Source organism: Alosa sapidissima, chromosome 23 (assembly GCF_018492685.1).
Source record: "Alosa sapidissima isolate fAloSap1 chromosome 23, fAloSap1.pri, whole genome shotgun sequence".
NCBI classification, from domain to species: domain Eukaryota; kingdom Metazoa; phylum Chordata; class Actinopteri; order Clupeiformes; family Clupeidae; genus Alosa; species Alosa sapidissima.
Window position 1 is genome coordinate 2,194,582 of NC_055979.1, and position 15,489 is coordinate 2,210,070.

Sequence of the window (15,489 nt, forward strand, 5' to 3'; positions counted from 1 at the left end):
CTTAAACAATTCAGCGGCACATTATTTTCTATTCTTCTTTAATCCGTCACTGCTTTCCTCGAGCCATTTTAACCTTTTATTGGCTACGCAAGATTAAAACATATCCACCCTAATCCCATTCCTCATGCCGTCACACATCTGACACAAACATTTCCCTTTTCAGTTTCCACAGCATGGGTGGCAAGTTACTTATGGGCAATTGCTTTTATACCACACAGCGAACACCACAAGGAATAGCATACATTTTTAAAGTTGCGTGGACAGATCGATCTCAAAGGAGCTTGCCAGCACAAGACTCGTTTATGATGCCCCCGCCTTGTCTTTCTCTTTCTTTTATCTTTTTTACCTCATGCAAACACGGATACGCACTTTGTAGACTCCATTGCCCTCTCATACCTACATGGTGTTATGACATAGCATTTTTAATAATTCATAATGCTATCATGAAAGCACAAGGCTTTTATCCACCTTGCATTGCAGTGTTAACACAGAGGGGCAGTTTGTGTCTTGTGTATTACAACCAGAAACAGAACATGGCATTATTCCAGTGGGACTGTTGTGAAAATACTGTCTACCAGGTATGGTGTAGCAAATTAATTAATCCGTCCTGCTTATAAAAAACACAATGACACCTGTCAGATGAAAATGCTGTGCTTGTTTAAAGTCCCACCACCTTAACATCTGTAACAACTCCGCATGCTTTTTGATATCATGTATTTCCATGGAATATTATTTGATGCTTATTTGGGTTGCTGTTTTCTAGATTTCAATGCCTTTTTGTATTGGACTGAGATATTTGGACATTGCTTATGAAATGCAATCTATAGGAAGCAAAATATTGAAATCACATGTTATGTACTTGTCAGTGTTTATGTTTTGTGCTAATTGCTTCAGATCTCTTGAAAGGTAGCATTTTTTTCAGTGGGGGAATTGAGAATGTTCTGGTGGGAAAAAAGAAAACAAAACAATGAGGGGACAGATGAAACCTGAAACTCCAGTCTTTCATCATCTTGTTTTTTTGTCTTGTCGGCTTTGTTCTGTAAATCAAATCTTTACTAATAAACCTGCAAAAAACTTTTCAAAAAGCTGTCATAGCCAAAAAGATAATTGTTTTGAGGTGATTTTTATTTTTCCTCCAGAATGCACAACTTCTCAGTATTTGTTTTGTTTAGTTAAAGGGACACCAGGCAAGCCTGATGCTTTTTCTCTATGAAACTCCCCCTTAGAGGTCTGCACTCCCGCAGGGATCCGCGGGTCCCGACACAAAAGATTGCGGCGCGGGACAACTTTTGAAAGCTCTTTGCGGGAGCGGGCGGGATGAGAGAGGTGTGTTCGCGGGTGCGGGACAAACTCCTGCACTCCCGCAAATTAAATATGTGCGTAAAATTAAATATGGAAATGATTAAAGTAGTGTTCATAACTATAGTTCAGCTGGATGTTCAGTTAGGCAGCATTAAAAAACGGGGTTTAAGCATAACTGATGGATAGCAGGCCTATAGCCTATATTGTCGTTTACGTGGGTTCAATTTGTTCCTGCTGCTCATTGTCAAAACTCAAAATCGAAAGCATGCCAGAGGAAGAGGGCACCAGGCTAGGCCTACTTCAGTTGTGTCTCAGGTATGTGTGCTCCTTTCGTGAGACAGAAAGAAAAACTGAATAGGCTATCCCTCCTGCAAGCGGGCGGGAGCGGGACATCATGTTACAGATGCGGGCGGGAGCGGGACTAAAAATGACACATTAATGCGGGAGCGGGCAGGACGGGACAGAATATTGCGGGAGCGGGCGGGAAAAATCAGTCCCGCGCAGACCTCTACTCCCCCTCGCTCGGTCTGAAGCTCTTTTCCTTTTCTTTGCGTCTTCCGTCAAGGGTTTTCGCTGCTTCTTCGCCGGCTCTGCCATTATACACACGTTTGCAACAATCTCTAGCGTTTTGTTAGCCTGCCTCTGTGCTGTAAACTGATCCTGCTTCGGTCGGCGGGTAGGATACACCAAACTTGCAAGTGGGATATTCTTCCTACAGGCAGTAGGGGCGGGCCTTCATTCACCCCGTAATGCGTAATTTAACCATATACCGACTTACGAAGATGATTAATTAACACGAAAACTTTGCCTGGTGTCCCTTTAAATAGGCTGATCTCACTGCTTGGATGATCACTGCATTGGCATGGTTTGTTATCATGTAACAGAATGAAAACAAACTAATGTGAATAAAATATTTGGAGGAATGAAACCTTAAGGATGTTGTTTTCAATATTATTTGTATTTTGTTGTGAACACTCCACAAAAAAAAAATACTTGTAAAGTTAGTTGGTCGTCTTTGTAGTAGCTTTTCATGTGTGTGGTAGCGTTGTTAAGATTCTTTGTGCATAATTTTTTACCAAGTGGGAGAGTTCATTGTGGTATGTTTTGACCCCATATGCAAAGCTTTTTGATCTTTTCTGGTTTGGCCTGGCTCTTATTATGTGAACTCTTTTTTATGTTAGCAAGGCTTATTGTTTATCCACACGGCTTTTCTCTGTTGTTCAGAAAATGTGCAATCTTTCTTTAACAATGAGGTCATGCTCTCATTCACTGTTCTTCAACCTGGTTTTGATTAGTAAAAAGTGCATGAAGATAGGCTACTATACATGCATTTTAATGTGTCAGGTATTGAAGATGCTTTCCAGCCATTAATTATGAAATTCATGAAAAAATCCCTTCATGGTCTTGAAACGGCTTGTATGCATCTCTACTCCCTCTACATCATCTTCGATGTGGGGAGATAATTGACAATGGACCTTTCCGACTTAGTTACTGTTGCTAAGGTCCCACAAGCTTTGGCAGTAAGGTTAAACTTAACGTATAGAAAGAACCAGAGAACCAATGTTTATGGTTACCTTCTTGTTCTGACAGTACTCAGGCACAAAGCCTATGAAGGGATGGGGTGTACCACTGACAGGGCATTGACTTAAGGCTTACAATAAGAACCGACGCAGCCAGGCAGACATTACCACACAAATCACATAGTCTGTGGAAATCACATATTCTGAGACTAGGCCACCTCATTGAAGGAATAAGTTAGTGCCAGAGTGCTGTTAGTCTTTATTTGAGTGAACAGCTGATAGAGCAGCAGCAAGGACCACTTCAGTTTCAATGAATCCTTTTAACTCGCTGTAGTTGTTAGCTATAAATATTGCCCTCTGCCATATCTATGTTGCCCATACACCACCAGAGCTACTGAATTTTTGTGGGGAAAAAAGGTTCAGCTTAGAAAATCAGACAGTCTGATTTGTTATTATTCTATTAAGGTAAAATTAAAGAGTAACTCTGGAGTAAAAACAACCTAGGGGTCTATTTCCGGTAGTAAAGTTTTGTTTGTTTGAGAGCAAAATTATCTTAATTGGTGGCATTTTGAGGAAGACCGTTTATTTGCATTATCACTGAATGGGCTTACAGTGATGCTAACCAAAAAAGGTGCCACGTCGCTATTTTAAAATCACTAACAATACTCAAAATATAAATACACTTCTGTGGTAGTGTGGTGAGGGTTCTAACAGACAAACCTTGTAAACTTTGAAAGTGTACAGAGAGGTTATAACAAGACCTGTATCTTATTGAAGAGGTTCATTAGGCTTACTGTATTACTAATTCTTACTGTTTCTCTGTACAAGCCAATAAGGTAAAATTGTGTACCTGACAAGTTTCGGCTACCTTGCCTCTGTAGCCTTCATCAGAGATGTCACGTGATGTTGGTGTGACGTCGTCTGAGCTGTGTTATATGGAGTTTTCCATCCCACCTGATGTGGTGGGATGGCAACAAGAATGAAAGCAACACAAGAAAATCTGAAATCTGCCATTTTAGACCACTGTAAGAGGGAAAACCATCTTATGAACTGGGACGCAGCCAAGGTCATCAGAACGGAAAGCAACAAATTCCATCGATGGATCAAAGAGGCGGTTGAAATCAGGAAGCGGGCCCCAAAGACTGTGAACCGGGATGAAGGAGCCTACCAGCTATCCCACACCTGGGACACAGTCCTGCAGGGCCCACCCGGCTGTATGAAAAACCACCAGACAGCAGAGCCCCCCCCCCCCCCCCCCCCCCCCCAAGGCCATCCCACCACATCAGGTGGGATGAAAAACTCCATATAACACAGCTCAGATGACGTCACACCAACATCACATGACACCTCTGATGAAGGCTACAGAGGCAAGGTAGCCGAAACTTGTCAGGTACACAATTTTACCTTATTGGCTTGTACAGAGAAACAGTAAGAGGAAGACCTGTATCTGTAGGAAGACAATTCCATTGATTCCTGCTCCGGTATCGTCAAATCAGCGGTCGTGTTCGACCTTGCAGCACTGCACAGATCTGGCTGAATCTTTCAATACAAACATTAGCCAGAACTGCGCAGTGCTGATTCAATCGAACGCACCCACTGATTTGGCGAACACCAGAAAGCCATGGCATTTTCGGTAGCATTTCCTAGGGTTAGGGTTAGGGTTAGTAAGGGTACATGAATTATCATGAATTCATGCTTGAATTAATTCATGATTTATGTATTACTTCATTCCTTAATATCTCATGAATCATCAGGAATTTACATGAATTCATAGTCTGTCTGTCATTCATACATGAACAGCACATCACCTTAACGCATTAGGTACAGTGGGCATTATGATTTGAATAATGATTATGATCATTATGAATTATGATTTATGGTTATTTATAAACATGTATTTATTCACCACTTTAGTGTTAGACATGATGAACTCATGAGAAATGAACTTTCAATTCATGTAATTAAGAATCTACTTAAAAAAGTGGTAACTCTCCACCATGTGCCCAATATGTAGGCTGATGTTTTACAGATTGTTGAATGATTTTCTATTGACATGTCAACGTCGCAACAACGTTACCCCACCGGCCAAAATGACGTTGTCCCAAAGTCAGTGAACAATGTCATACCAACGTCTGCTATGTCGTTGGGCCAATGTAGGCTTGCTATCTGGGATATTTACTGCTTATTTCACTCATCATATACAGTATCATGGAAGAGAAACAGTTTATCCTGGAGAAAGTTAGGAGAGAAGAGGCAGGTGCAGAACACCTACAGTAGTAGGCAATCTGATTTGATACTAATGGTTCTGTGCACCCTATAAAACAGTGTGCAGGTAGGTCATGCCTTGAAATAATATAGCCTATGTGTTGAACATTTTAATCTCAAAATTTGTCAGTCCTGACCAAGGTTGGTGTGAGCAACCTTGAATCTCTCTCACTCCATCTTTTTTTCTGAATGTCATTTATTTTACAAATCCTCATCTGTCACCTGCCTTTATGTTGCTAACTTTTAGAGTGTTCTTTGTGTCTACTTTCATGGACACGGTTTAGAAATGTATCAACCGCATGGGGAAAGTTACAGTACAGAGGCCATGGTTTTAATCTCTTCCTGTCTCTTTTGAAATGAACTGTGCCCTTTATATTGTTATGAACCTGTAAAATGTGTCTTGCAAAGTGACAGCAGATAGCAGTCTTATGTTTAATACTGATTCAAGGGACAGGTCAAGGACGAGAAGTCAAGGTGTAGCATCATGTTTTTTCCAACAGTACATTTGTTTTTCATTATGAAAGCTTTGGACGCTGCTTTTACATAGTAAATGTACAGTATGTGGGTGGACTCTGTCATCATGAGCATTTATTACCATTGGCCATGGATGTACATTTCAATAGTCTTTTATTTCAAAAGCAGAACTGCAACACTTATTTGTTAAAAAAAATGATTTTAGGCTACTGCTTGTCCATCCAAAGGAGAAGGTTGAGTTCAGGTTAATTTGTTTATTATGTCTGGGTAAATGACAGCTAGGGGTTGCACATGACATGAATGACTCTCTTTATGACAATGGCATTCCTGTACCTTTTTTGAGTGGGCTGTGATGAAATGATGTCATTGTTTTGCCTGCTCTATGCCAAGATTTGTGTTTCTCGGTGAGAGCATTGATGTCTAAATCATCTCTCTTGCTAATACAATCACAAAGAACCGATTGTAATTGCATATCCGCGGCATCCCCATCACACATTAAATCCTTATGATATTTTCAAAATGACACACACGATTATCAATTAATCATTCTCCATTCACAATGATCCCCCTGTACTGCATCAGAGGAGAAATCAAATTAACTATGTATTCACAAAGAAGATGTCTCTGCCTGTTTCTCTCTCTTTCACTCTGTCTGTCTCACCCACCCATTTAACCTTAGCCATGGTTCCCTGACAGAGACTGACTGGGACATAGATTTGGCTGGGCTACGGCTGGGATCTGGCTCAGTTCTGATTGTCTTGTGCCAGACCTTCCCCAGTCTTGAACAAGCCCTTACCTGAACTGTCTGGCACTCCAACCCCAAAGAGATGGGGCTTTTTTCCTAGAGACGAAGAGCATAATGTAAAGCACACAACCTGCAGGCATTCTTTCTGACGACTGGATGAGAATAAAATGTGCCATGTGCGTTTTTAAACAGGTGTCCGGAGACAGAGAGATCTTTGCAGAAGCGGCATCGTGGCATTGTGATGTATGAGGCACCGGGCCAAGGATCCGAGTTACACTATAATCACTTTCCACCCTGCCAAAAAGCAAATCTGGCATGCTCTGTGATCATATGACTTTTTTTCCTCCTCCAAATTAGATTATGAAAAGAAAATGACGAATCATCATAATTACTGAATGGGAAGGAAATTAGATGCAAATTAGTGTGTTTGCAGTGCCTTTGTGAATTTTTGTTACTGAGTAATAATTTGGATGTGGATATTCAATTGTTGAGACAGGTTTGGGTGAGTGGCAGAACTCTCATACAGTATGTGTGCACACTCTGGCTGATATACAGAGAGAGAGAGTATTTGTACTCAAGTGTCATTGGAACTAGTTTGCCCCTCTATTCATGAGTTCACCATAGGTAAAACATTGAACAGGGAGAGTGTCCACAGTGCACAGTGGAAGCACTGCTTTCCAAACACCTTGCTGTGTGCCAGAACTTTCCCAAAGAGAACCTTGCCACTCTATAATGCGCTAACACTTTATGGTAAGGGTACATGAGTTAACATGAGTTCATAGTCTCTCAATCATGACCTCTCTCAATCATGACCTCATGCATGAACTCATGCATCAACTAAAGCATTAGATACGTTGGGTACATCATTATGATTTATGATTTCAACACCCTCCAAAGTCAGGGACAGGAACTTATCGTCAAATAAGGGGGTAAATGAATTCCCAAGTTTATCAATATTCCAACAAGATGACACGTAAGCTCTCTAGCAGCTATAGTTCAAGTCAAGTCAAGTCGTTTTTATTTATAAAGCGCATTTAACATGTACTTAGTACAATCCAAAGCGCTCCACACACAAGACATTGACACATAAAGACAAACAATGCTGGACGGAGTGGCGTAGTCGCCAGCGTACCCGTGACATCAAGACAAACAAACAATTTGCAAAATAACAAAAGACACAAGACAGGTGCCGGACAGAGCGGCGTAATCGCCAGTGTACCTGTGACATCACGCCAAGACATAGGCTACACAAATAAACAGACACACAAATAGACAGTGACAGTAAAGCAAGCCTGTCTTTACAAAGACAATAGGCTTACAGAACAAGACCAGACATAAAACATAAAACAAACGGACTCAGCGCTCATGCAGACAAAGATAAAGACAAACAGAAAAACACTCAATAAGTCCGCAGGCAGGTGATGATGCTTCGCCAGCAGTTTAGTCCACAAGTCCCCTTTCAGCAGATTAGGGGGCGGTGGCCGTGGCGGTGGGCGGCTATCTCTTCAGTAAACATTGGTTTATGGAGCAGGAAAATTACCCCTAAAATAGAAGGAAATCTACACCGAATCGCTTTGAAAATGAAAAACTATGAGTTTCCCATTTCCCATGTGTCAGCCAAATGTAATGTAATGTAATGTAATGTAATGTAATGTAATGTAGAGCCCAGACCCTAACAAAGTCAGTCACACTTGATGTGTCCTAAAAATATGGCTGAACTGAAGAAAGAAAGAACTAAAAGGCATTTTGAACGTTGTGCAGATTTGAGTCACAATTACCAGGAACACTTGTTTGAGCCTATTCCTGCCAAAATAATTTCAACCAGTAATTCATTCCAAATGCTCGCTTAGTTTTTCCACTATGAATGGGACGAATGTGTGTTTTCAATAAAGACACGAAAGATCATTATTTTCTGTTTTTAGCTTCAGCACATTGTGTGGGTCTTTTTCTTTTGAAAATTTCCTCTAGAATCAAGCAAAAGGGCGACAACATTTTTTATCTCAACTCAAGTCCTTGCTTAGTTTCATGTAAAATAGTACAGTAGTACAATAAAATAATGCCGAGCAAAATCTCTGATGCATTAAACATGACCAATGGCCATCTATACATGCTATCTCGTTTTTTTTTTTTTTTTTTTTTTTCAGGACAGTCTGGGCTACCCATATCTGAGAAAGTATGATGTGATAATATTTGTTACAGGAAGCATGCCAGTAGAAATATATATTTGTGTAGGTGAGATTGTGGAATCTGGCCATATAAGAACCATGATGGTGGGCTAATCAATTGACAATCAATATTTGTACTGATATAAATATTTTGTTCACTATAAATAGTTGAAAAGTTTTATTCACTGAAGTCTTGTCACTGAACCATTGGATGACAAATGTGCCTTGTACTGCTCTGCATTTGTGACCTGAAGTAAGCTGTGCTTGGGTATGTGCAGATGTCATGTAGCCACAAGCACAGCTGATCTGTGCATACTATGACCAACTTTTGATTCTTTGCTACGGAGAGGAAGTTCATTTTTTGGGGGTGCTATTACATTACAATTTCATCCCAAAGCTGAGGACCATGTAGAAATGTCCTCGTATTCAATGTATGTCTGTTGTTTATTTTGATATATGATTTGCCATGTGTTGAATGAAGAGTTTGTGAGATATTCCACCGAGAGTAATTGGAGTGCAGAGCTGTGTGTAAACATTCATTTTCTCGCAAACCATTTATCACAGCGACTAAGCTGCTAATATCATTGGGAAGCTTAGATTACACTCTATCATGTGATATGTGTGACGAGTACTTTCTGAGCAATTCAACAAAGGCTGTAATGATTAATCATAAAGAAGAATGAAGAAAATAATTGTATTCCCATGTATAGCCCACCCCCAAGTATTAACCTCATAGCTAAAGAAATTGAGCAAAAATCAATGTATAAACCTCAGTTAATAGTGGGGAAGTTACGGTAATGCAGAACACCACATTTCAAATGGTTCACATTTTTCTTTCCACTGTATGACAAGGCCTCCCTTACAGGCACCACAAAGTATGTTTCTTCCCTGGCCCGTTAAAGAGCCAGAATAATAATATTCGTACTTGACATAGATCATTGCCTGAGCATTTGCAACAGGGGCGTGCAGAGACCTTCGAAGGGGCAGGGGCTCAAATTTAAAAAAGGGCACAGGGAACAAAATTTTCAGAAAACGTGTTAACTTTATTTAAAACTTAATTTTGATTACAACCCAATAGAGAATACATAGACTACATGCAAATTATATTAAAATAAAACATATTCCATCACACTGTATCCACAAAATAAAAATATAACATTTGCAAAAAGTGCAGCATGGATTGTGGGACTGGCTATTATATGGTTTAGCAATTTGCAGTAGTCTAATGTACTGATAAACATTTTATACATTTTCATATTTATTCATTATGTATCAAGAAGAATAGGTGTAAATAGCAGACAGAGCTGTAACACATTTTTCTCATTTCTCTCCTCCTAGGAGTGCATGTACTGTAGGCCTACTGTAGCCAGGGCACAGACAGATAGGTCTTTTCAGCTTTCATTAGGCTATTGTCTACACAGAGATCATAGTCTACAAGGCTACCAGTGATGCCAGTAACGCGTTAAAGTTACTTATCTAAGTTACTGTGTGTTACTATTTTTGTCATTTTCCTTAATAAAAAGATATATTCTTTGCTTTCTTCTTGTCTTGGGGATTAATGTCATGTAGGCTATGCTCACGTTTTCAGCATGAGCACAATTCACGTGTAAAACCATGCAGCGACACAAACGTAAACAATGGAGGGAGAGAGAGAGATGCACATTTCATCAGTCATTACTTTGAGTTTGTGTCAGCTAAACATGACAACATTAAGGTACATTGTACATTCTGTGCTGGCGACAAAGTGCTGTCTAGCTAGACATCCCAAGTCTCCCGAAGTCTCCCACATACTGATAGCGGCTTCCTGACGCCCGCAAATTACATAAAATCTCCCGGAACCTAGAGCGAACAAGAGCACGCAAGCCAGACCGGACTTCAAATTGTGTGTGCATATGAGCTTAACGCGCACACAACGGAGAGGGAGAGAGAGAGGAGTGGTGCGTTTGTGCCTGAAGCATCCAAGACAGAGAGCATCCTGGTCTGTTTTGCTAAATCAACCAATCAGTTTTCAGTGTAAGTGTGCTTATATCTCTTTTCTACCAAACTTAATTAATCAGTTCAGTCAGTGTATCTAGGAACAGGAGCATGATGGCAGCGTCAGTGCCCCTCAAAAGGAAGATTTAAGACCCATTTCACATCAGACTACACAAAAGTGTACCCAATTGTCTCAAAAGATTAAAACATAATGATAATCTTGCACACTGCACTGTTTGTAACAGCGACTTTAGCATTGCTGAAGGCGGGTTAAATGATTGCAAAATACTTGTTGAGGCAGGTGCGCGGGAACCTATTTTTGACCAGGGGTGCTGAATAACAAAAATAATGGATGTCCGACGATTTCTCCCCCCGACATGTTTAGGATTTTGACTGCTAAATACGTCATTTTAGTGCAGTGTGCGGGTGATAGCGAGAAGTTTTAGAAAAGTCCTGGGCAGCCACAAATTCCAATGTTCCGCGACAGCACTCCGAGTCCACTGCGCCCACCCTAACCCCACAGAAGCGCACTTGACATCGTTAGCCTATTTCAGTATAGCTAAGGAAAATTACTTTTCTGATCGTCAAAACCACACCAGAGATAGGCCACACCAGTTAGGCTTTAGATATAGGCTAATAATCAGGCTGCAATGATCTCGCAAATAATTTCTGAAAAGCCTAAAGTGTGTCGTTTCCACAGCAAGTATGTGTCCTAATAATTTCTATCTTAGCGATAGGATAGTGAATGATTTCACTAGCTATGCATTTATTATTTTTGCACAACTGTAAAACACAATTAAAGTTTCTTTCAGCTTATCCATGTTTTTTTTGAACGTGTAAATCGCATAGAATATGTAGGCCTATATCAACCGTAGGCCCAGTGCTCGAATTACGTGGGAGCCAGAGGGAGCCGAACTCCCATAGAGTGTGGACTGGCTCACATGAAAGCGACAAAGTCAAAAATCTGAGGGGGCCTCTCATATCTGAAGGTGTCTGGCATTGCAATTTAATCTTAAACAACCGCTCATTATCCATCCCCGTGCGATCTCTTACCATTAAAGACCTTAAATTAAAATATAGGCTACTACGGGACGTAGACCTACACTACGTTCTTGAACGCAGCATGACACTTCACCACCACACCACTAGACTATATGAGCAAACCGTATACGATCGTTTTGACAGCATTCGCATATCTGAAGAAGTCACCCTGCTTTGATGCGAGTGTTTTGTCTATTTACATAGCCGTTCATTGGGCTAGCCTATATGGTTTGATATGTGCTGAAAAGTCCTATTTGCTGTTGAACTTGCGCTTCACCTCTTCTATGTTGATTGACAAAGCCATACATTATGGCCCATAATGCAGCCTACAATGATTGTGTTGTCTGATGATCTGTAGCTATCCTCTGCCATTCAGAGCTCCAGAAAGCTATTTATTTCAGAAAGATATTTTGAAACACCTGTTAGCAATCTCTGATGTCGGAATATTCAATGGCTACCCGACAACATCTCAGTGCAAACTCCAAAATTGTTCGTCTATTAATTTTCCACGGTTCAACAATACTAGAACATAGTTTGGCTGCAATGGCTTATAATTTCTGCCAGTTAGTGCTTTTTCCCCTGTGTATAAGTTACACTACATGCATTATTGTGTTTGACACTGAGGATAGCCTATCTGAGACGGTGGTCTGGTTCAAATGTGTCACGTTGTGAAATTGAGAATGGCACAGACTAAATCGTTTAGTCTATTTCTTTGTATTGTGAAATTGAAATGAAATATGGACTATTACAATCAATAATATGTTGAAATTAATTAAAAGCAATCAATTTCTATGAAAAATCTATGTCCGTGTGTCAAGGTAAAGCCTAGGCCTACCGTGCGCATTTATTGTACGCCTAGGCTATTTCATCGCCTTGTTAGGCTATGCACGGGGTGTGCCAACTTTTTATGAGATAGAGAGACCCCCTTAAAGACAAAAAGATAATTCGAGCCCTGGGTAGGCCTACACACTTGATCGCTATCACATAGATGAAACCACGCTAAGGTTCTTACAGTAACTGACTCACGTTCACGTTGATCTCTATAACTGTTAATTTTTAGTAGCCTATATTCGAACCTATCCATAACCCTTTTTTGGCTATTTGACTCATCATTTCACATACAAAAATATAAATAATGTCAGACAGCGAATTAGTAATTATTTAAAAATATATATAATATTGTTTTAAAAATCTATCTCCGACCAGCAGGGGGTGCTGCAGCACCCTCAGCACCCCCCTTCCCGCGCCCTTGTGTTGAGGTGAGTTTAACAAGTGTAATTTAATTTGCATATTACTCAGGCCTATACAAGATGGCTAATTGCCAAGGCTACATGAAAAACAAATCTACAAAAAATCTACATATTTTACTATAACAATTTCTATCAATAGGCCTTCCTTATTCGGTGTACTTAGACATTATTGAACAAACATCTGAATTTCAGTATCTAAGTAGATTAGGTTGGGATGTCTGCTATACATTGATGTTAAAATGCACTTCAAGTATAGTGAGTATTGGCAAAACCAGTTATCATTTTTATGTTGAGGCGGTGGGGGTGTTGTCGGCAGCTGCTGAAAGTAACTAATAAAGTAACTTGTAATCTAACTTAGTTACTTTTAAAATCAAGTAATCAGTAAAGTAACTAAGTTACTTTTTAAAGGAGTAATCAGTAATCAGATTACTTTTTCAAGGTAACTGTGGCAACACTGAAGGCTACATCTTATTGATTAAATTCAAAGCTAATTTTAATAGCCTAGAAATCTAGACGCACCCTAGCAGCAGCAAATATGTTATTGCCTAGTCTGGCTTGTCAGGCTATAATTTTAATGTTTATCACAGTGAACTACCACCATTAGCAAGCTGGTGTCTTGCAGATTCACGTGCTGTGCGTGTGGCCACTGAGTGAAATGACGTGTAATGTAGCCTACTGTAAACAGAGAACGAAATGTGTAGTTGGGTTAGTTAAACAACTACAGTAGCCTATGTCGTCAGCTTATGACGATTTAGAAAAGGTTTGCCTACTCTGTTTTATGAACTACGTGTACTAACCTAGCTACTATAACATAGTAAACTAAACAGAATATGTTATGAACGTTCAGCCTTATTTTCGAAGCTGCCAGGTTATTGAAATGGATGGACCATGACATGGTTAAAACGGGTTTGATAGCCTACTTCATTAAACATGAAACAACTTTAAACATTTTATTCTCTATCTCTAAGCTGAATACTATTGCATGTTCAGATAGGCTAACTGCCAAGTGACCTTGCGTGCTCCCAAACGTCTCCTGCAGCACTGTGCCTGCGTGCACCTTCTGAGAGTTCACTGAATGTATGATGTCACGGATTGGTGGCGGCAAGGCATTTCAATTAACACAGACAATTGTTATTTTTGTAAATTTCTAATTTCAGAAACTATTAATGAGACATTTTAGCGAATATTCACGTTGGAACTAGCGGAAGTATTACAAATTGTAAAAAGTAAAAAACGGGTCTTGTCAAAAGGGCACTTGGACATCAAAGGGGCAAAAGGGCAGGTGCTAGAGCCCCTGTAGCCCCCCTTCTCTGCACGTTCCTGATTTGCAAAGAGGGGAAACAGGTGTTGTTGAATGACGTCAATACAGATTTCTGAGTTTTGCTAATGGACTAGTAAATGAGCTGTGGAAAATCATGAGTGCCCTGAAATGGCTTCTGGGTAATCATCTGGGCAGGGGCTCTGTCTCTGAGATGCACCTTCATGGGGTACAGTGAAGCCCCACTTTGTCCTCCACACACATACATTCACACACACACGCCATCAAAGAAAAACATACACATACAGATACACACAAACACACACATTTACACAGACACACACACACACACATACACACACACACACACACCATGCCCTGGTTTGAACTTTGACAGCCCGCAGTGTACCGTTTCACCCTGACAGCTCCACTGCCAAACTGTCAGAATCTCGTTAGCGGTCTGCTGATGCTGGGGCCTTTGCCGTTCCTTCGCCATGCCTCTCAGTGGCAGACCTTGAATGGAGTGCCTGGCGGAGACTAAACACTCTCGGCGTTTGCTGGTCCCCCACCTCCTCCCCTCCCTCTCCCCTTCTGTGTCTGCTATGCTGCGCCACTGCCACTTCAGATCCACTGATTTGCATTTGTCCTTGTTGCTGGCAGTCTCCCAGCCAAGAGCTAGCTGAGGGGAGGAGGAGAGAGAAAAAAAGAAGAAAAAAAACAAGAGGAGAAAAAAAAGAAAAATATATCCTGACAGCTGTGATTGCCTCTGACAGGTTCTCGACAGCCCACCTTCCATCTCTGACGCTCTTCGTTTATAGCCCGGACCGCCCCCGTCGCTTGCCGTGGTGAGGATGGGCCTTGCCAAAGCCGTCTGCTCGCGCCGTCTGAGCCATGCTTCATTGCCCTGGCAACGCCATGGCATCACCCTGGAACTGGCGAGAGCCCGCGAAGCAGTCAGCTTGGCAAGCAAGCGGAGCAGTTTGTCGCCATTTTTATGCTCCAGCCCCAGCTGCTAGCTTGGCCAAAGACCTCAAGCTTTGTGTGAGATCATGGTGACGACATGGTGATGTGTAAGACTCCCCCCACCCCCACCCACTCTCTCTTAGCCCCTATCTCCCCTTAGCCAGTCAGGCCTCAACTAACCTGCTCTCCTCTCCAAACACGAGTGCCGCTGTGCCGCTGTGCGGTGCTGTATTCATCTGTTTTTTTTATTTTAGATTTGATGATACAGATCACAATCACTGTTTACAAGTGTGCAGGGGAAAGAATTCTGAGTGGAGGCAGCCATGGGTCAAAAGCCTATTTCTGCCCGCAATACCCTGCCTCGCAGACCCTTCCTCAGCCTCATCAGTCAGGCTCCTCGATGGCGCTATATTCAGGGTCCTCTGCCCTTTCCCTGCCATTGACATTAGCCAGCTGGTTTTAGCTGATAATAGTCTGTATTCATTGGAAATGAGATTGATTGACGGAAATAACAGACTTACAAGTAACAGGA

At 41.1% G+C, this 15,489-nt stretch overlaps 1 long non-coding RNA gene across 1 annotated transcript in view; it reads right to left on the reverse strand.

The window, feature by feature from the left end:
- The window catches only part of LOC121698357, a 17,632-nt gene extending 13,653 nt beyond the window's left edge, over nucleotides 1-3,979 (reverse strand). The window contains exon 1 of the long non-coding RNA XR_006026749.1: nucleotides 3,910-3,979. This is a non-coding gene — a long non-coding RNA (uncharacterized LOC121698357). The remainder of the gene's footprint in view (nucleotides 1-3,909) is intronic.
- Between the last annotated feature and the right edge of the window lie 11,510 nt (nucleotides 3,980-15,489).